We start from the raw sequence: 23,127 nt of genomic DNA, 5'->3' as shown, positions 1-23,127 counted from the left end.
GGTTCCCCAGCTTTCATTGTTTTCTGTGAGCGGTGTGTTCCCGACACACAGTTCTTCCCTTGTGTACCACTATTTCTGCGTGTTATCCGCACGCCAACTGGACCTCTACCCGGCCAACAGGCAATCGCCAACTACGACAACAACCAGTGCATTCTGGTACTTGTAGGCAATACTACTCTTGCCTTCACTCTTACTGGATTTCTCTACGGACTACATCAACTACCATCCATATCAAGATCTACCAGGGTTTTTTTTATCCGGTTTTTCCCTGGTTTGGGGTGGGCTCCCTGGAATCCCCGCTGCCGGGCACATAGCCTCTTTGGCAAAGTGGACTCTAGGCGAGCCCGTCCTATCTTCAAATCCAAGAACAAGATCGAAACCACCTGGAGAGAAAAGAAGAAGGAAAGTTCTACAGACGAATCTACTGCGTCTCCAACAGATTCATCAGGTGAGGAGTGGGCTAGTGGGGCTAGTTGTGTAGACACTGTACTTGATCAACCTGTCAAACCTGAGAGATTGCAATGCCAGAAGAAGATGGCTAGCCTCGAGCAATATCAGGAAATGGCCAATGCCATACAGGCTCTAACTGTGGAAATGCAAAACCTCAGAGCGGATAACGCCGCTATGAGACAGCAAGTTCAACAGAGAGAAGACACCCATTTCCCATTTCCCTACCCTGTGGAAAATTTGATGGCAACCCAAAAAAGGTGAAGGAATTCCTTGATGCTTGTACCATACATTTTACCTTTCGCCCTAAAACATATGAGCTGGACAGGGCTAAGGTGGGATTTCTGATTTCCAATATGGTAGGTAACGCCCTATCCTGGGCAACTCCCTTGGTGACCGCTTCAGATCCAGCCTTAAACAACTATGGCACCTTTGTAACACATTTGAGAACAAGATTCGAAAGACCAGAAGTCTTCTATTCAACTTTTGAGAATCTACTAGACATTCTTCAAGGAACCTTGGACCTACAAACTTATGTCGCCAACTTTCAGAAAGTAGCAACCGAAGCCAGATGGCCGGAGACGGCTCAACAGGCAATTTTCCGTCGCGGTCTGCATGAAGATTTAAAAGACGAATTAGCAAGAGTGGCCAGACCTACGTCTTTCCAGGAACTAGTGGCCTTGGTTTTGCAGATAGACTACCGTATGACCGAAAGAAGAGCAGAGAAAAAGAGACCCTGTTCTTTTTCTACCCTACCTAGCCTACTCCAAACACCTGAAAAGACACCGACTGAAGAACCTATGCAGATAGGAACAGCAAGAGGACCGCTTACTGCATGCGAACGAAAGAGACGCAAAGATCTCGGGCTGTGCATGTACTGTGGCTCCAATACACATTTGTTTCGGGACTGTCCCGAGGTACCTCCCAGAAGACAGGGAAACGAAAGACCCCGACCTTGAACAGGCAAAAGGAAGGGGTAAGTACAATTAATCCCTGTGCATTGGCTCAACCCGCTGTAATTGACAGCAACAGTCTAATGGTGATCAAGATTCTTATTGACTGGAACATTGGAAATCCTGTTGAATGTCTAGCCATGTTGGATTGTGGGCCAGCTGGTAACTTTGTGGACGATAAGTGGGCCCTGGAGCATCAGATACCAAGGCGCTCCAAGATACGACCTATCCCAGTTGATGGGGTTGATGGTACCCCGTTAACCTCCGGACCCATCTTTCAAGAGACACAGGAATTAAAGATCCAGATGCCCAATCATCATGAATATCTATCCTTTGATTTGATAAGAGCAGCACATTTTCCTATTATCTTGGGCATACCATGGCTTCGAAGACACAACCCAAGCATAGACTGGTGTCGGAACTCGGTTGAATTTCAATCCCATTACCGCTGTCAACATTGTTTGATTCCAGAACCTGCAAAGCCGAAAGTACAAACAATGGTACATAGATCCATAAACAGTGTCAGCTTGATACCTGACCAATAACAAGAATATACTGATGTGTTTTTAGACACTCAACCACGGAATCTTCCACCTCACCGAAAGGAGGATTGCAAGATCGAAATGGTTCCAGACGCAGAAGTACCGTTTGGAAGAATGTTCCCTTTGTCACTACCTGTAAAGGAGGCCCTCAAGGAATACTTAGCCACAAATCCGAAGAACGGACTAATCCGGGAATCCACCTCATCGGCAGGGGCATCCCTTTTTTTATTTCAAAGAAAGGGACGACAGAATTAAGACCATGTATCGATTACCGAGGACTTAACAGTCTAACCATAAAAGACCGGTATCCCATGCCATTGATGAAAGACATTATAGAGGCTGTCCAAGGAGCTCGAATTTTCACCAAATTAGATCTTAGGGGAACGTATCATCTTCTGAGAATCCGTGAAGGAGACGAGTGGAAGACGGCTTTTAGAACACCTTGGACATTACGAGTACAGAGTCATGCCCTTTGGTTTAGTGAACACACCCTCCCAGTTCCAACGGTTTTTGGACAAAATATTTGCGGATGTCCTATATTCTTCGGTTGTAGTATATTTGGATGATATACTCATTTTTTCCAACACTCTGGAAGAACACGGCCAACATGTTCAGGAGGTACTACACAGGTTGAGAATGAACAGTCTGTTGTCAAAACCCGAGAAGTGTCTTTGAAGCTACAACCATACCTTACTTAGGATTTATACTCTCAGCAGATAGTGTGCAAATGGACCCCTCCAAAACACAAGCAATAACTCAATGGCCAGTACCCACATCAGTAAAGGACATACAGGGATTTTTAGGTCTGGCCAACTTTTACCATAAATTTATACCCAACTTTTCAGAAATCATCTTGCCCATTACTAATCTCTTAAAGAAGGGTGTTAAATTTATTTGGGACCAAACGACAGAACAATCTTTCCAAAGACTTAAGACAGCTTTTGTGAATGCTCCCATATTGAGACAACCAGACCAGTCCTTACCTTTCATTGTGGAAACCGATGCTTCAGGCAGAGCAATTGGGGCAGCACTACTACAAAGGAAGGAGGATGGATTGGAACACCCCCATCGCCTACTACTCTCGTACGCTTAGCCCAAGTGAACGAAATTACTCTGTCTTGGAAAGAGAACATCTGGCTATTAGGCGAGCATGCGAAGAATGGAGACATCTATTACAAGGAACCATTCATCCTTTTCAGGTTCGTACTGACCACCAAAATCTGAAGGTACTCCAGAAGATGGAATGTCGGAATTCCAGACATGCCAGATGGGCCTATTTTTTCTCTCAGTTCGACTTTGTGCTGACATACTTACCTGGAAAGGACAACCCCCTTGCTGATGCTCTCTCACGCAGTCAAGGAGACTTTGGAGGTTATCAGGGTCAGGAGATCCTTTTAGCAGGGAAGCGGTTTGTTAATACCCTTGACACTTTTCTGCAACAAGTACAATCCGCCCAGAGCAAGGAAAAGGACCCTCTAAACAAGGCTATGACTCAAAGGGGAGAACTGTTATTCAAAGAAGGTTCGTTGTTTCTGCCTACGACCGACTTACAAGAACAAGCAATGGCCTGGTGTCATGATGTACCATTAGCAGGACACAAGGGACAACATGCCACTTTAGAATTGGTTTCTAGACAATTCTGGTGGCCCACGATGGCAAAATATGTAAGGAACTATGTTCTCATGTCCTGTATGTGCACAGAATAAGTACGCATATTGCAAACCCCTGGGTCTTCTACAGCAGGAAACCCCTCCAGAAGGTCCGTGGCAACACATCTCCACTGATTTCATTGTAGACTTACCCGTTTCTAACGGGTACTCAGCCATCATGGTCACGATCGATTAATTCAGCAAATTGGCTCATTTCTCACGCTTAAAAGGGTTAACCACAGCAGGCATTACTGCAGAGGTGTTTTTGAGAGACGTGGTCAGATTACACAGGCTACCCCAGACCATAGTATCACATCGTGGCTCACAATTCACATCAAAATTCTGGACTGTTCTATGCAAATCTCTAGGAATAAAAAGATCCCTTTCGTCTGGGTTTCATCCGGAAAGCAATGGACAAACCGAACGTCTCAATGCCACTTTAGAACAGTACATCAGGTGTTTTTGTAATCAAGAACAGAGTGATTGGTATCGGCTTCTGCCCATGGCAGAATTTTCATACAACACCACCAGACATTCCTCTACACGCATGATTCCCTTCTCATGCATCTATGGATTCCATCCCCGACACATACCCCTGTTTGGTCAGAATTCTTCTAATGTACCCTCCGTTGATCTGCTCATGAATACTCTGCAAGATCTTCCCAGGAAGACAAGAGCCAACCTCGAGATGGCACTTCATAAGAGCAAAAGGTGGGCGGATCTCAAAAGACAACCCAACCCTGAATGGGAAATTGGTACCAAAGTATGGTTGTCAACCAAATATCTACACAGGTGGAAACACTGAGGCAAGTTCTCTCCCCGCTACATTGGACCCTTCCGGATCATGGCTAAAATCAATCCGGTAGCCTTTCGCTTGGCTGTGCCAGCCAAACTACAAAGAATCCATCCGGTATTTCACACCTCATTACCGAAAGAATGCACAGAGGACTTACACAAAATAAAAATAAAAAAGACAATCGGATTTCAGCAGAAAGAAAGCACCAAGGAATACGAAGTTTCCAGACTCCTTGATTCCAGGTACAAGAATGGCACCTTGTAGTATCTGGTACTATGGAAGGGGTACCCAATGTCTGAGAGCTCTTGGGAACCTATTAGACATATATCAGCACCTCGTCTCATTCAGAAGTTCCATCGACTGCACCCGGGGAAAACCAGGAGGATGTCTACTGAGAAGGGGTCGTACTGTCACATATATCCCATGGAAAGTATGGATGAGATGGTCGATATGGAAGGACTGAATTATGCCATGCAACGCACAGCGCGTTCTAGTCTTCCAGTATTAGCCGCCTTAAAGACCAGCAGATGACAAGCACCTGTGCGTTGCAACTTCCTTACTTTGTTCCCGCAAGTAAGTTTGCTTACGCTCCCTCTTGTGTTCCCTTCCCGGTTTCTGCCTACCTTGTTGGTTGTTTGTTAGTGGGCTGCTTCCCACTCGAACGGCTCCTTGCCTCCTTCCGTTCTGGACTGCTTTCCTCTCCGCTTGTGCGGCGTCTGTCACCGTAACCTGTTTGCATCGCTCTCCGCCCTTCCTGCTACTGCTGTACTCTCTCCCGTGCTGGGCGGTTCCCCAGCTTTCATTGTTTTCTGTGAGCGGTGTGTTCCCGACACACAGTTCTTCCCTTGTGTACCACTATATCCGCGTGTTATCCGCACGCCAACTGGACCTCTACCCGGACAACAGGCAATCGCCAACTACGACAACAACCAGTGCATTCTGGTACTTGTAGGCAATACCACTCTTGCCTTCACTCTTACTGGATTTCTCTACGGACTACATCAACTACCATCCATATCAAGATCTACCAGGGTGTTTTCATCCGGTTTTTCCCTGTTTTGGGGTGGGCTCCCTGGAGTCCCCGCTGCCGGGCACATAGCCTCTTTGGCAAAGTGGACTCTAGGCGATCCGGTCCTTCTATCTTCAAATCCAAGAACAAGATTGAAACCACCTGGAGAGAAAAGAAGAAGGAAAGTTCTACAGACGAATCTACTGTGTTTCCAACAGATTCATCAGGTGAGGAGTGGGCTAGTGGGGCTAGTTGTGTAGACACTGTACTTGATCAACCTGTCAAACCTGAGACAGAGAGACAAGCTTTTCTATGGGCGTTACCAAGGCCAGAGCTCAGAAAACAAAGGCACAACTCTTAGTAGGAATGCAGGTATTGAAGGGGCATTAGATGTTGGCTGATCGCACAGGGCAATGCATACCCATTTTCAAAAGAAAAAAAAAGATAAAAAAATAAAACAAAAACATGCCCAGGAGATTCCGGACATTGGATTAGAACTCAGGTCTCCAGCATTCAAAGACCAAGCACTTACCACTTGAGCCACTGGTGGCTGTGCTTCTGAGAGTAGCTTTTGGGCATATATTTCTTACTTCTGCATGCCCCTGAGTGTCCAATAATATAAACAAATGGTGACAACACTGCTCAATGACATAACAAACGACAAGAAAATTAAAAAAGATCTGAAAAAGATCCCCCAGGACAAAGCGCTTAGCGTGCTTGACTGTCCCTTCCAACTAGATAGGGGGCTCCTCCCCCTGGCGTAGACCGATGGTTTTGGTCCTCTGTTTGTATAATTTATTCCATGCCCTGGTTTGATCTCTTTGGTCCTCAGAGTAGACCTAGGCAGCCGGTTAACCTTGCTATACCTGAGGACCGACTAATCGGGGTTCCCTTGCTTTTAAATTGGTGACATGCATTTGGACCAATAATTATGATCCCGCTCTGATTGAATTCACTTCAGTTCACAAAATTTTACTTTTTAGGCACTCATAGTATAGCCGGGTAACTAGCCAGCCTTGCTAAAACTTGTGGACCAACAAATTGGCCACTATACTTTGCTACCTGTGCTGTATAACTGTTGAACTGTTTTGGTATACAACATAAATATTTCCTTCTGCTTTTCCTTTCTACATATTTAAATATGATTCTGCATCACCTAAATGTTACTAACTCACTAACTATGTGACTATTGGACAACAAAAAATGTTCTTGAGGTAACTATTTCTCTTATTTTTACTATGTGTTGCATTGTACTGATGTCCTTTACAATTCTTTTATCATTTATGAGTTTTGCTCTAAAAAGAAAAACAGAAAAACTAATAAATTGAATAAAATAACTACTATTATACTAATAAGGGATTTTGCCTTATATATTGGTTACATTTGGTGACCTGATTGTTTATTTATTAAGATACTTGGCTTACTACTTGAAGCAGCACTTTGAAATAATTTGAACAAAATCACCTAGACACCCCGACACAAGGGTAGTGTCAACAACTGTATCTGTGGTTGGAGCCCCTTTTTTGTTCTCTATTGTATAATAGCCCTTCTATCCTTCCACATTAGGGGCCATCCCTTCCGTTACAAACTGTGTCTATTGATGGCACAGCTGCATTTAATCACGTCATTCAAGTCAAATTGTGGGCAAAATTGAATAAACAAGGAATATCGCCTGGGTTATTTTAAAGAATCATGTGCTATACTCTGATTCTTCCATAAATGAATATGAAGGGTACATTTTGTTATGAAATAAGTAGGAAGGTTGACTTGAAGCAGGGCTCTGTGCTTTGCCCATCTCTGTTCAACTTATATTTGGCAGTTATACCTAATGTTTTCAAGGTGATAAATTGTTGATCTGCAAGCCTGGGTTAAACTGTGATAGCATGACCAAGCCATGCTGATGATTGACTATTAATTGACCTCAGATAAGATTCGAAATTGCTGTCCAATCAATGCACTGACTGGTCTTATGGGAATCACTTGATTTTTTGGGGAAAACCGTTATAGATGACAAAGTACCACCAATTGACATTCTGAGATCAACATCGAACAACAGTCATAACTTGATACTAAATGACTGGAAGGCAAAATGCATTCAATGGATTGAAGCTCTAGAATGTTCAATTGATACCCTAAAGACCAATCCCATTTTAATCAAAAAGAAGATCGAATGGACTGATTGGATTGAGATACAAGAGTTAAAAACGCACTACAACCTATCTATCAACTATCCACTGGAAACTCGTGTATTGAATCAACTTCCCTCTTATCTTCAGCTTTTCCCATGTTCAAAGTTTCGAGATCTTTTTCTACGACTGAGGCTAAATTTGCTACCGACACGAGAGGTTTTAGCGCAATGAAACAATTGACTGGCCTACCTAACACCTGTCTCCTCTGCCTTGATAGTTTACGACAAGAATCTTTATACCATCTTCTAATGGAGTGTGATGCGCTAGCCTGCGTAAGACAAAAATACAGAGACTTGCTTCCACCAGATGCCACGCCTTTAACTGTGGAGGAAAGGTGGTCCTCACTGATAATAGGATAACAAAAGTGTATTGCAATTTTGGATTGAAATTCCGACCTTCAAAGATTTTTACGTTTTTGCAATAGAACGCTGTACATTTTATTTACAAGGAAATGAAATGAAATGTGGAATAATGAAAAGTTTTTAATAAACTAAATCATTAAATAAAAAGATTTTTTTTAAAAAAGAAAAATTGACAGTACGCCCATTGGCTTGCAGCACCAACTAAATAGCCTGCATAAGTATTCAGAAGAAAACAGATTAAGAATGAGTCTGGAGAAGATTACAATCATGATCTTCAGTAGAGGTGTGGCCGGCACCCAACACAGACAGTATTTGGATGAGTTTATGATGGAAGGGGTAAGGTGTATGAAGTATTTGGTTGTTACTTTGCACTGCACCTTGAAATGGAAACACCATATTGATTATATCCGAGAAAGGTAGCTCTGCAGATGAAAGCACTAGCGCACTTTCATAAAGCCATGGTGGCCACAGTTACCATCCTTTAATAGATGCTGATTGTCCTCTTCAGCATAGTACTATTGGTTTTCATCTGCAATTATCGGTTTGAGCTCTTCGAGGGAAAATGTTGGAAAATTGCTTTGGAATTGCACAAATCTACACCTTTAGTTAGCTGTTATACTAAAATCTGGAATTTTTCAGGTAGATCATTAAACACATCCATTAGAGAAGAACTTTTGTCTACACTTAAAGCCAAATGAGAATTACATGTGCACCAATTTGTGAAGACCTATGAGGAGGCAAGGCTGAAGCAAATGTTGCAGATAGCCTAAAAATACCCAAACTCCACAGGTGAGTTCAAGGGTGTTCATTTTCAATTTGGTCATTAATATGAAGATGCAATGGCAGTAGGCTAAACTGTGGCACACTAAAGGCTGTCCCTCTCTTTTCTCCCGTGGTCATCTCACCACCCTAACACAGGCGTCCCTGTACCCAAGGTTGGATCTAGCGATAGGCAACACCTACTGTTTAAGGTTCTAGCTATGGTGGGGACCTAGAGGCACACACCTTATCTGTATGGCTCCCGCCGGGGATTTTCTGGACTACCACTTCACATGATTCTCACAACAGGAATTAATGGTTTACGTGGCAGATATCAAACAACTTGGTTCAGTTTCTCCCTCAATCGCTCTCATTCTCTCCTTTCCCTGATCTTACTATCTCCTCTGTTCTACTCTCTCGCTGCCTCTCCCTCTTGCATCCTGTCTCACTCTTTCCAATATTCTTCCCGCTCTACCCTTTGTCCCTCCAAAGTCAATGCTTTCTCCGCTCTTCCTTCTCCACTCCACTCTTCCCACTGTTCCCCTTTATCTTCTTCGACTCTACACTACTGTCTCTTTTTCCCCGTCTACTCTCCCATCCCTTCCCTCTCATTACTCCCCTCTCCACTCTACTCTACCATCCCTTCCCTCCCAATACTCCCCTCTCCACTCTACTCTCCTATCCACTTTTCCCTCCTACCTCTACTCTAATCTCCTTTCTCCTCTCCACTTGCCCCACCTCCCTCCACTCTTCCCTTTAATACACTTTGTTCACTCTCCCAGTCACTCACCTTGCTCACACTCACTCATTCCATTACACTAACCGACTACCCTTCACACGCTCCAGCAACCATACTCTCTCTCGCAGCCTTTGCCTTTCAAACAGGTACCACTCTCTCGCACCGCCAACGGTGCACCTGAAACACACTCCACAGCAATCTCTGAATCGCTCTGCTTCGTTGCCCTTCCTACACCTGGTCTCTTGGTCCATCTCCGCTCCACCTGACCTCATCCGAACTCCACTCACCATGCTTGATACTTGAGAGGATTTTCACTCTCTTGTCACTGTTATCCTCTCCTCCTGTTAGTTCCTTGGATCACATATATACCAAGTCCAATCTATCTTTCTGGTTTTCCACGGGGTTCAGTGACATTAGTAGAAAGGTTAAAACCCTTTGGTAGTTCCACCTTTTCTCATATGGCCCTTAATGCAGACTCTTTCATATGGCTTCATCAACGTACGCTGCTAACACAGAGATTCAGCAACTCTTCGTTTAGCAGTGAACTAGAGAATCATCTGTCTTCAGCAGATCCGTTGGCTTCTTTTACCAAGTACGCGGCAAGTCCCCTCTTCTGGACGTGGTTGAGGATCAGGTAGTCCTGGAGAGACAGATCCAGCACTATGACCAGAATGGGGTAAATCAGGCTTTGAGTGTGGTACCTGGTACATGCAACATGGCACGAAGAGGGGGGGGCAGAGACTGGGGCCCTCTCAATCCCACACCCAGCCCCTGAGGCAGGACTGGCTCTGGTAAAGAGTCTTGTAGGAATCCTGCCCCAGACTGAGAGTTCCTACCCCTTCTTGACGGGTTCATGCCTCTGACCCTGTCACATACCTCTAACCTTTCTTCTGAGTCACCATCAGGTTCCTTAGCTGACTGGGGTATCTTGACCGAAAATCTCTATTGGCCTGTTCTGACCTAACCCAGTGATCTACTGTAAATTAGTAAGGCTGGTGAGCTGAGATCCGCTGGAGAATGCAGGGATTGGTGTCTTTGTTTCTGACCATCCATAGCAGAGGGCCAGGGTCTGTGATCAGTCTGAACTCACACTGAGTATCTTAGAGTGTGCGTAGTCCACCTTACTGCTAGAAATTCCAGCTCCATTACAGGATCATTCTTTTCTCCGGGAAAGGTTTTCCTACCAAAATATAGGATTGGTTCTCCCCCATGTTGGTCTTGGGATAAAACTGCCCCTAAGCCCACAAGAGATGCATCATTCGTAGTAGGAACTCTTGGAAGAAATCTGGCAATGTTAGCACTGGGCATTGACAAAGTTGGGCCTTGAGTTTTTCAGAGGCCATTTATGTCTCGTGACCCCAGCCAGCATGGTGAGGGTGAGATTTCATAACTTTGTCAATGAAGGGTGCTGCCAAGGAAGAGAGGTTCGGGATAAACATTCTATCATTTCCCACAAGACTGAGGAAAGCTTAAACATCTTTCTCCTTTACAGGATGTGAAAAATATTTAACGGCCTCAACCTTACCATGATGAGATAGCAGCAGACCATTCCCCACCTGAAGCCCAAGATATTTCATGGACATCTGTGCTAAGCGGCATTTAGCTGGATTAACTGAGAGATTAGCCTTTCAAGGGCAATCATAGGCGTTGGCTAGGCGCTTTAAGTGCTCTGCCCAGGTTTTGCTAGACATAACAGCGTCATCTAAGTATGCTCCAGCAAAGGTTCGGCAAGGAGCTAGGCATAGGTCCATTAATCTTTGAAAAGTGGCGGGCACCCCATGTAGTTCGAAGAGTAGGATTGTGAACTGAAATAAACTGTCTGGCTTGGAGAAGGCAGTCTTCCTCTTGGTTTCATCATTTAGTGGAACTTGCCAATGGCCTTTTGTCCAGTCTAAGGTTGATGTACATTTTGGCATCTCCCAGGGTCTCCACTAGTTCATCTATGCACGGCATGGGCTGTGCATTTGAAGGTGGGATCTCATGGAGATTTCTAAAGTCTATGCAGAAGCGCAGTTTTGACACTAATACGAGAGGACCACTCACTATAAAATCTCTCAATGACTCCAAGGCCCAGCACTTTCTTAAGCTCCTCCCCAACTATCTTTTTTCTTACTTCTGATAGTCGGTAAATTGTCAACCAGATCTTCCACCCAGAAGTGGTATGGATGTTGTGAATGATGCCCTGCGCTCTTCTTCGTTTTGGGGAGAACACATCAGGATTCACTTCCAGAAATCCCCTTCGTTTTTTTCTGGATCTTGGTAGGTGTGGTGGTATGGTCACCCAATGAACGCTAGTTGGCTGGCAGGTTTCTCTTGTGTTAGTGTCTTAGAGTGCCAATAGAAGAGTATTGCTGTTTTCATGCCAGGCATTTCATTATTTAACATGATATAATTGTGATGGTTTCCCTAGGTAGGCCTGATGGACATTATAGGCCTTATAGATCAAGTTAGACCCCCCTTAGTGATGACAGAAGGTCAATTCAATCTGGCTATAAGCTTGTTCTAAGTAGTAGTCAGGAGGACAATTACATTGTGCATTGGTGTAGTGGGCCCCCCGCAGCTCCCGCATTGCAGGGGGCACCGCTGCCACATGTCCTAGGTGTCCTGGGAGGGGGGGGGGGGCTCGAATTTAACAAATTATTTCTGTTACGGTTCGGTCCCGTAACAGAAATAATTTCTTTTTGAAGTCATAGGTCTCCCCCCACCCCACTGCCCCATGGCATGGAGACCTCCAACTCTTCTGCGCATGACAGCTACAAGCGTTCCCTGCTGCTGCAGAGAGCCGAGACCTTGTTCCTCGGACCAACAGATTCAAAAAGGTAAGAAAATGTATTTTGTGTGTGTGTGTGTATATAATGTAATGTGTGTGAATAAGTTAGTGCATGATGTATGGGTGGCTGCCTGGGTGTGCATGTGAGTGTATGGCGAAAGGGTGCACAAATAAATGTATTGGTGTGCTTGTGTGTGAGTGTATGGTGAATGGTGTGTGAACGTGTTTGTGCTTGCGTTTGATGCTTGGATTACTTGCTGGTAATCTTTACTACTCCTGGCTCTACTCTTCCTCGTCCCAGTACTTGTGTATGGGGCACCTTGCCTCATACACAAGTACTGGGATGAGGTAGAGGGGTGTGGAGTTAATGCCTGGTATAATCGTCATTGCTCCTAGTCCACTCTTCCTCATCCAGAATTTACCAGTGAGACAAGGCACCTCATACATAAGTACTGTGATGAGGAGGAGGGAAGAGGAGGTAATTCTGGTCCAAGGAGCTAATTTGGGGGTTTGGGTAGAGGGTGGTAGAGAGAGGGGGCGTGTGAGGGGGTGGGATGGGGTGGTGGTAGTCCGCCAACTTGCAATGGTCAGCCTTGTCCAGGCTAGGGAGGCATGATATGTGTTATTAGTTGCTAGACTGGCATTTTGGTGCAGCCACTCGTCATTTCTTGTGGCTTGACCTTTTTTTTACTGGGCATCTCCGATAAAGTATTCCTGCTAAGTGTAATTTCCTGGCTAGACTGGCATTTGGGTTCAGCCAGCCTAGCCATTTCTTACTGAGGCATTGTATATTTTTCTGGGCATCTGTGATAAAATAACCATGATAAGTGTTATTGCTTCGACTGGCATTTTGGTGCAACCAATTTAGCTATGTCTTAATGTGGCATTGCATGTTTTACTGTAATATGTGTATTACATGTCCAGACTGGTCTACATTGTGCAGCCAGTTGGACATTTTTTCATTGTGGCATGGCATTTTGAATAGCAAAGCATTACATTAACTAAAGCATTGATGTTTCTGTGCACTGATGGTGACTTCCATGTATTGGGTTTTTGGATTTGTGTTACCCTACAAAACAATTGCAACCGCTCTGGCTTTTCAGCCAATTGTTCTTAGAAAGTGTGGTGTATAGTGTATTAAAACACATATTTATATTTTTCTCCGGTGCCGTGTGCAGCGTGCCCCTGCAGCAGCATGATCTTCGTGTGTTTTGCGCAAGCATGGTAGTCTAGGCTGGGCCGGAATGTGGCGCGACCCGAGATTTGTTGCCGTTTTTGTGGGTTGTCCCTCAGCAAGGCGGACATTCTGTGCTACACCTCTAACGTTGTTGTCTTGTTTTAATGTAGGCCTTCTCTTATCATGCTTGTGTTGTTTGGGGATGAAGCCTCACACTATCTACGACTTTTTCTATATATTCTGTCGTATTCTGTACCACGGGGTTGTCGCTGGTCTGCCGGTTTTTAGGCTCTAATACGTCTAAAGAATTTCAGCTGCATACCAGTTTGAACAGGGAAAACCCAGTTGATGGCCGAGGCGTCCTCCAGACTGCAAAGAGAACCCATGGTATCAGGCCATCTCAATTTTTCTCGTCTTCATGTACAAGCTTTCTCAGGATTTTTATAACGTTTTAGTAATTTGCTCGACCAGCCCATCTGTCCATGGATGATACATTGACGTTTTTAATGTTTTGATGTTCATAAGATATTTTATGTCGTCCATCATCTTAGGCATGAAGCTGCTGCCCTGATCCATTGCTATCTCCTTCAGAAAATCCACTTGAGAAAAGAATAGGATTAGTACTTTTGTAATGGCTTTTGAGGTGTTGCTTCATGAGGGAAAGCCTGCTGGGTACCTGGTTGTGTAATCTATAATAACCAGGATTTACTTGTTTCCAGATTTAGAAGGCTCCAGGGATCCCACAATATCCATACCAATACCTTGTAATGGCACCTCAATTATGTGTAGTATTTGTAACGATGCTTGAGATACATCATATGTCAAGTTTTTCAGATAGATGGGACAAATCACCAAGAATTGCTTGATGTGTGCTTACACTCCCGACCAGTAGAATCTGCGCAGTAAATATTTTTGAGATTTATTTTAGTCCCAAGTGCCTTGCATTGAGGTGTGAGTGTGCCAGTTCCTCACTGCTTTTGAAATTATGTAGGAACCAATAATTGATAATAATTGGTCCCTTCTCCCTTAGAACTGACATCCACCCTGTACAGGAGCCCTCTTTGCATGATGAAAAGGGGATCTTCAAAGTTCGACTTCTTCAGAGACCAAATGGGCTCAAGCCTGCTTTAGTAATGAATGTGTTCGTCAGGCCTTAGTGAATTCTAGTGATGCAACTCCCACCGTCTGGACTTTGGAGTAATTAATTGGATCTATGTGATCCGACCGCGGCTGATTTTCCCGCAGCCGGAAAGTTTGCATGTGAAATGTAAAGGTTTGTACATTTCCCATGAGAACACACGTTCAATACCCCTACATACCCACACCCCCAACACACCCACGACACACCCTCCACCCACACCCCCACCCTACTTACCTTCTCTTCACGCTGTGTCCCTGCAGCGCCAGTTCCCTTTCACTTCTGTAATCGGGAACCGGCGCCGCAGGGTCCTTTTCTTTTCTTTTTTTCGGGAGCTGCAGGGTTTTCCCCCGCAACACCCCGCTCACTATACCACACAGTATAGTGAGCGGGGTGTTGCGGGGGACACCCCCGCAACCCTTGCAGTCTTTTTTTAAAATTATACTTACCTACAATGCTACCACCAAAGGTTCGAACTTTTGGTGTTCGAACCTTTGGTTGTAGCATTTTTCTGACTTTTTTTACGGTCGGACCTTTTATTTCGGTCCGATCGTACAATTCCAATTAATTCATATGTGTCCTTCAGTACTTCCACTCAAAGCATATTTTGACCAGTACCTTTTTTTCCGGGTGGGACCTCTGCCCCCTTGTCTCCATACAGATCACATCCAGCAGTCTCTGCAGTGGCCCTGGTAGGTAAGCAGGTAGTTTTTGTGATGGGTACTACTCTTAATATCACTCTTGACTGTGGTTGACCTCTGAATCAGGGTTTTAAGAATCCAAGATGACACCACGTCAACATTGGAAGCGGGGGACCCAAAAAAAAAAGAGCAAAAAAAGGAAAAGGGACCCTGCAGCATCAGATCCGACTGGCGTTAGAGGGATGGAACTGACGTTGCAGGGGTATAGGAGAAGCGGTGACAGGCAGCAAAAAGGAAAGTAGGTGGTTTGCGGGGTTGAATTTGGGTTGTGTAATAATTTTTGGGTTGCTTTACCCAAGTCTATTTGCATCAAAGTCAACTACAGTCAAATCCGCCGCAATTATTTTCGACTTGGGTAAAACAACCCAAAATCTCCTTGAACACACTTACTTGTTCTATTATACTAACTGATTACCCTTCACATGCTCCACTAACCATTCACCCATTCACAGCCACAGTCTTTCAGACAGGTATTAATTTTCTCTCACAACCAACATCTCACCTGAAACACACCCCACAACAATCTCTGAATTGCTGCGCTGCACTGTCCTTCCTCTGCCAGGTCTCTCAGTCTGCCTCAGTTCCACCTGAACTCCCCTCACCAATTCCTGAGGCGGTTTTTTAACCCTCCATTCTTTTGTCCCTGTTACCCTCCCCTTTCCTCCCAATTGCATCCTTTGATCATATGCTTCCCAGTTCCATTATGTCTTTCTAGTTTCCCTGGGGCTAGGCCACAGCAGTGGAAAGGTTTAAATCCCCCTGGTAGCCCCGCACCCTTTTCACATGTATCATAAGTCTCTTTGATGTGCTGCTTCACCTGACCAACGTATAGGATCTTCTTTCAGAGTCAGCGGTTGTTTTCCATAGTGTGCAGAAAGTCCCCTCCTGTGCACAGCCTTATGGGACAGGTAGCCCTGGAGAGAAAGAAACAGAACTATGGGCAGAATGTGGCACATCAGGAACTGGTTAACAGATATGGATACATGCAACAAGACACAAACATGAGGGTCAGAGACTGGGTGGCCTCCCAACTCCGACACTCTGCTTCTGGGGCAGGACTGGCTCTGGTAAAGACCCTGGAAAGCCTCCCGACCCAGCTGAGAGGGGTCCCTAATCCTGCGGATGGGGTCATGCCTCTGACTCTCTCGCACAATATGGAATTGATTTGGATGAGATGAAAGATGCATATTCTGTGAAGCAAAAGGGAAAGGTGGAACTGGAACCCATGATTATTATATAGCTGCTACTAATCTCATGAAGTCAAAACAAAGGAATAGTTAGCATGACAAGGAATCTTCCTGTGCTCTGAATAATGCTTCATTTAAAAGTAGGAATGATATGCACCTTTTTGAAATTACTGCACAGCGGGGTGCTGTTGGGTCAAAAGGAGCTGCACAATTTCTAGTGATTTAGATGGAGGTGCAAATTTGAAACATCAGTTAATTGTGAGCACAACAGAATATTAGGTAGGAACTGTAAAAGCATAGATACAATGTATAGCATGTCGGAGAAGCTTATGTGCTGCAATGAAATATCTGTTCAATATGTTTGCAATTATGGGAATATATTGAGGAACATATGTCGAAACTTTAAACACTGGATTAATTTTAAAAATTGAAGAGAATGTACTTTTAGATGTCTCATGTATGTACTATAAGTAATTATGCAACGGGAGTGGTTTAGACAGATATATTAATATTTGTGAAAGGGTATTGTAATCATGTTACACAAAATAAATAAACAAATACAAAATAACCCTGCAACTAACAACCTTTATATCTCTTCCCCCACTAATCTATACTCCAGGAATGACTCATCTTTAATATGATCTCCTACCACTTGAACTCTAATATCCTCTTGAACCCTCTCAATCTGGATTCTGCTTCTGTCGTTCTAGGAAATTCAGTGTCTCTTGTGTCCCTGGCTTTCTCACTTCTTCTCGCCACTGCAAACTATCCTCCATCCCTAACCTCCAACATCCGCTACATTGCTAAACTTCTTTACTGCGCTGCATACAAGTTACTTGGCCTCTGCACAGAAGCCAATAGAGTCCTCAACCCAGTCCAATCGAGGTTCTGACCCCTCTCTGGAATGGAATCCTCACTGGTCTATCTGGGATGACCTAAAAAGAACTGCTGACTCAGAAGGATGTTCTGCACTCATCCTCCTCGGTCTATCTGCAGCCTTCGACAACATCTACCACACAATACTCGGGAACAGGCTCCTCACCCTAGGCATCAAAGATCCTGCCTTCAATTGGTTCTCCTCATTCATTTCTAATTGCTTGCAAATCATTCTCCTCCCAGCGTTCTCCTCCGCACCTTGCCCTGTCACAAAGGGATCCCACAAGGAGCCTCCCTTTTACCCCTCCTCTTCAACGTCTACCTAAGCCAACTGCCGGCTCTCATCCGCTCTCACATCTTTACCTGCTAAAATAATGCAGACAACACCCAAATCATTTTCAAAATTCCTAGGACTCCAGGCTCCCCACTTCCCGACCTTTCCTCTTGCCTCTCTAATATCGACCTATGGATGAGGTCCAACCACCTTATCCTCAACCCGGCAAATCAGAAATCCTAATATGCGGCAAAACTGCTCTCATTCCCCAACCTATACCATGACCACAAGCTCTGGGAGCCCTCCCTGCCGCATCCACCTCCGCTAAAAATCTTGAATGCACAATGGACGCTGTTAGGAAAGATTTCTTAATTGTGGGTAATTTTCCTTCCATGTGGCAACCCCTAAACATTTTGCTGTTGTTTTCACCAGGATCTAGACTTTGCCAGAGAAGTGCAGCCTTCTGCTGCACTCCTCTGGGCTTTCGCTCCATTCTTACGGGGAAACTGACATGAGCTTAAGACAGTCAGTACCGGGAAACGTTGTTTTCCGTAGTTTCTTTATCATGTTGCAGCTTTCACGCAACATGGCACAAGAGGGCACCGTAAGCTAAGTTACTGCTCTCTTGGGTCTCTAGTCTTCTACAGGCCCTAGATACTCTCTTTGGATTGTAAATGAACGGTGCAAGTGAATCACGGACAGGATTGGTGGCAGCGATCGTTTCTTGTGTTTTTGAGCTCCTTTTGGCGTATAAGCGCGTTTCTCGTGCTTAGCCCAAAATGATGGCCTGGCTTCCAAAATGGCCAGACCACGAGGCTCTTTGTCCTGTCCGCTGACCGTCTTGCCCCCTTCACCTCCCCCAGGTCGAGCCAACCCGGGGCCTTCCTTATTTGGGCATGTACTTTCCCGCGAAACACAGATGCTTTCGCGGGCTTCTACAGGCCTTGTGTGTGCCTCCAGGATGTGGGCTGGGATGTCTGGTCCCAATACACATCCTGGGCGCCAGAGAGTCTAGGGTGGTGTGAATGCCTGGGACCCCCGTGGTCTGTGATAGGCCCACGTATGGTGTGAGTGTTTTATGAGCAGATCTCCCATTGGGTCCCCTCCGTTTTGGCACAAAGGGAACCGTGAATAAGAGGGGGCTGGAAACACCGCTACCATGTCGATCTCCTGAGTTCTCACGAACAAAGGAATACAGGAGCCAAGTATCCTGCAACCACGAGGCTGAATCGAGGAATCGCTGGTGACCCGCTGAAGGACTGCTCCTCTGCACTGCTGTCGCTTTGTGAAACCCTTTCTACCTCAGATCGGACGAGAAGGCCTGTACTGGTACTTCGACCCTTGGAATAGTGGGAACAACTATTCTCGTCATCCTCACCATCTCCTGCACATAAGCCTTCGGAAGTGTCTCTGGGCCATCCAGCAGACTGACCAGCCTACCCAGGAGTCTTGCTCTGTAACCGCCGTCAGGTTGTGTTGTATTACGAGTCCTTGTCACTCTCACACGATTCGTACACTTGGCATTCCCAGGTCTGAAGTGAGTAGTGTACATTTGGCTGAAATACACACTGCCGCTCTGTTGCCCTGCTGTGGTAACAAACTGTGCGGGTTCACTGCGTTTGGGACATCCTCAACTCAACTTCTGCTGCTGCGGAATCTACACGATGCCGAGACGTCCCCTGCTCGTATTTGAACCTGCCAGCACTGAAACTGATGCGGAGAAGCCTGGGTCTGCCTGCATCGGGGGCGGGTGAGTAGCATCGCTAGGAACTGGTCGCCCTCCATCGCTTTTCCCCGCTGTGTCTAACAGCACGCCTTTCCGTACTCGCGCTCTGCTTCTGCCCCCAGTGGAGACTGCGCTTGAGTCGCGGAGCTCTGTTCATCTTCATTTGTTCATCGAACTAAACTGCTTGATTCGGTCGAAGAGACTCCCCTTTTGCCCGTTGGCACCAGCGTGTGCAGGTACTTTTGAGCACAAGGCTCCACTCTTCGTAGGGCTTGGACTTCATTTTAGTTAGGTGCCTCTGAAGGCGGACTGGGTCTAATTATTATTCGCACTGCCTGTTTTCCTCCCCATCTAGGTGGTCTACACATTTCGTGCGTCTAACTCGTTAGACTCGTTTGTATTTGTATATATATTGTATTAGATTTGTATGTGTTGGTTTACTTGAGTTTTATGGTGAGTTCTCGCTACTGTCAATGTTACAAAGGCCTTGTAATAAATGCGTATTTATTTTTAATATAACACCTGCTTGGAGTCATTTGTAAGCGTCCTTGCTTTGTGTGCTCATTGCGGGCTTTCAGTCATCCTCACCCCTCTTGAGACCCAGTCTTGACCGCCGTGATCGCTACCCTGATTGGTCTGGCTTGTCCAGAGGTTACCCTGTTCCAAGAAACTAGGCTGGCCTTCTGAACCTCTGCGCCTCCAGGACAGAGTTCAGAAATCCATCTTAACAGACGCAGACCTCTCTCTCTCCAAACACATCAACTCTGTATCCATAACTTGCCACTTCCACTTAAGCATACTAAAGCAAATCTTTTCATATCCTCGTATGCTCAAAGAATCTCTGCAATACTGGCCATCATCACCTCCCGCCTGGACTTCGCCAACTCCCTCTACCTCGGCGTCCCAGCATGCCAGCTAAGGAAACTCCAACAAATCCAAAACTCAGAAGCCAGGCTACTCCTTGCCCTGTCACCCAGAGAACATATCACCCCACCCTCAGAGTACTACACTGGCTCCCTATCAGCCTAAGAGCAACCTTCATAGCCATGTGCATCACATTCTGAGCCCTCCATAATACAGGACCAGAGCTCCTACAGAACAAAATCATCCACTACTGAGCGCCCCCACCCACCTTCCCGAAACTTCTGATCGGACTTGGCTCTCCTCTTTGCTATCCCCCTTATTGTTCACTAGAGTTGTCGGCTCGGCCTTCTCTATCCTAGCTCCCTCCATCTGGAACACTCTTTCTCTGCACATTCGATGCACTGAGGACTGCCTAGCCTTCAAACAAGTCCTCAAAACCTGGCAATTTGCTGCATTACCCTGAAACCCGACCATAACCTTCTAATTCCTAAGCAGAGCATATGAACATACACCACCATTTGGCGCCAGATGTTTTTGTGACAGCCTTACCTTGCAGCACCTGGTGGTGCCTGCCGTTATCGCGGTGGACCGGTCCTCAAACACTATGAAACACCAATCATGACATTGTTTCCCACAAGCACCACCAGCTGGAAACACAGGCCCTCATCTCGTTTTTCACACTATGAAATGTCACCGGATTGGTTAATCACTACACCTGGCACGTATGGGGAAAACAGGAAAATCACAGTCAAAGTGGTTGAGCTAGAACAACAGAATCACTGCACTCCGATAGATTGGGATGTACAGCTGGGCATTTTCAAGGGAGGAATTGTGTGCCATGGCCATGTCTTGCGCCAGAAGGACAGGAGGGGGTTCTCATGCATTAATCCGTGAAGACAATCAAGAACTAGTGCAGAATCACACTGGAAGGACTTGAGGGATAGGGGGGTATTGCGCATGGATGAACTATAGGGTTGGTCCCCCACTGTAAAGGTAACACTTGTGAAGGTTTAGTACGTGCACCATATCTGGGAGGATTTGCCGTGCTCTCCACCGGAAAGAGCCTGTAAGTATAGCCCATGGTCCTCTGGTTGCAAATTGTGAAACTTAGACTGTCGCTAAACGTTTTATCGCAGCCGCAAAAATGGACAGAGGAAGCCACTACCTGATCTGGCATGCATACAGAGAAAATCTCCACCCGAGCTGCTAGGTATGTATAACGCACCACTCCAGTGGACACTGGCTGCATGCATGACTACCCACACACATCAGAATATGACAAATTCGGTCTTGCTGGACACATTTTGTCTACCTACACCAGACTGCGTCTCAACACTTCTGATATTAATATGCAGCAAAGAACTACGACAAATTTGGGCATGCTGGACACGTAGCGAGTCTCTAGCACTCACACTGTCTCCTGACTCCTCTCAGCACCCATCCACATGGGTTGCTTTCTACCGGAGCCTGGTCAGCCTGCTAAGCCTTACGTGGCCAGATGCACACACGCTTTCTAATCCTACTCTGTGACCTCCAGCACTCCCAGCTTCTGTCCCCGAGGGCACTCCCACTGCCAGTGCATTGAGACTATACTAATGGTTAAAGGTGCTATATACATGACAACTACAGTACAATACAATACTCTATCCTAAGCCTACTGGGCCACTCGGCTGATTTTTATACGGACAACTCCCACTTCTTCTGACCATTGACGACCTCGGGATCCAGGTACCAGTGTTAAATTAGTTTCCTCCTAGTTCTCACATTAGTCTTCTCTCATCTCATTGCACCCCTAAGGTTCTGTCCGGAGCCAATACTATTTACTTTTTACACCTCCTCCCCTGATAAACTGATCTCCTCCTTTGGCTTCAGCACTTCACAGGTGGCATAGAAATCTGCTACTTCCTCCATTTTATTTCAGACCTCTCGACTCTGCCTGTCTCTCTGTGACCCAGCGTTGGATGGCACTTTGCTGCCGTAGTGTATCTCCCTGCCTCCAGTGTCACCTCTCTCCCTCCACCAGTTATGTTCTCATCTGACCTACTCCACCCTCCCCTAAGGCACGCAGCCTTGGGGTCTTTTTTGATAGTAACACAAACCTCATCAAGTTCTTCACTTCTACCCCGACTGTGGTCAGGATTAACCTGCTTAATAGCTGGAACATCGTCCTCTTCTAACCTACAGCTCCAGAAGAACCCTCATAATGACCCTAGTACTCGAGCATCTTGACTGCTATGACAAGCTCCCCCTTGACCTCTGACTTTGCTCCTTCTCCGCAGTTGGCAAAGTATGCAACTCTGACACCTCTACACTCTACAGTCTTTCCCGTTCTTCCCCACCTCAGAAACCGCCACCATGCCGGCTGGAAAAATTAGTCCACCTTCCAATTCCTACTGCGTGTCCTCCAATGCCTGCACGAGCTTTCACTGCTGTAGATGTATCATTTCGTCATCATTGGTCACATGATCCCATTTTGTCATTTGTGCTTTCTTCTTACATTAACGCTTAGAAAAGGCATCCTAAACTTGCCTTCCTTGCAGCCAATATTAGTGTACTTTAATGTAATGATTGATTTATTATGAATGTGTTTATTTGTTTCCAGGTTAAATGTTCACTTCTGAGACTAAGTGCGTCATTTGATGGAGGCATGGAAGCTTCTGAGACAATGGTTCTGTGTCAAGTGGTTTCAAGTGGTGTCAAGTGGTGTGGACATTATGAACAGTTTTATTTTAGCAGAAAACCATAGAAAGTTACAGCCACTTGGAAAAGGAAAATAGTGGCCCTGATCACCCTTGGGGTGGGAGACTCCCAGAAGGACCCAGGTCAGGTGACCGGCATGGTGGAGACACCTACATCGTGTACAGACTTTTCCAATGACTCTAGAAGGAACTAAATGGAGGAGGGAGGCCCCCTCGCAGACAAAGGACAGTGAACTATGGTATTAGAGCCTCTTTTGTAGGTTCAGTTTT

Source organism: Ambystoma mexicanum, chromosome 11 (genome assembly GCF_040938575.1).
Source record: "Ambystoma mexicanum isolate Mex_15411 chromosome 11, UKY_AmexF1_1, whole genome shotgun sequence".
NCBI classification, from domain to species: Eukaryota; Metazoa; Chordata; class Amphibia; order Caudata; family Ambystomatidae; genus Ambystoma; species Ambystoma mexicanum.
This window is presented reverse-complemented; position numbering follows the sequence as displayed.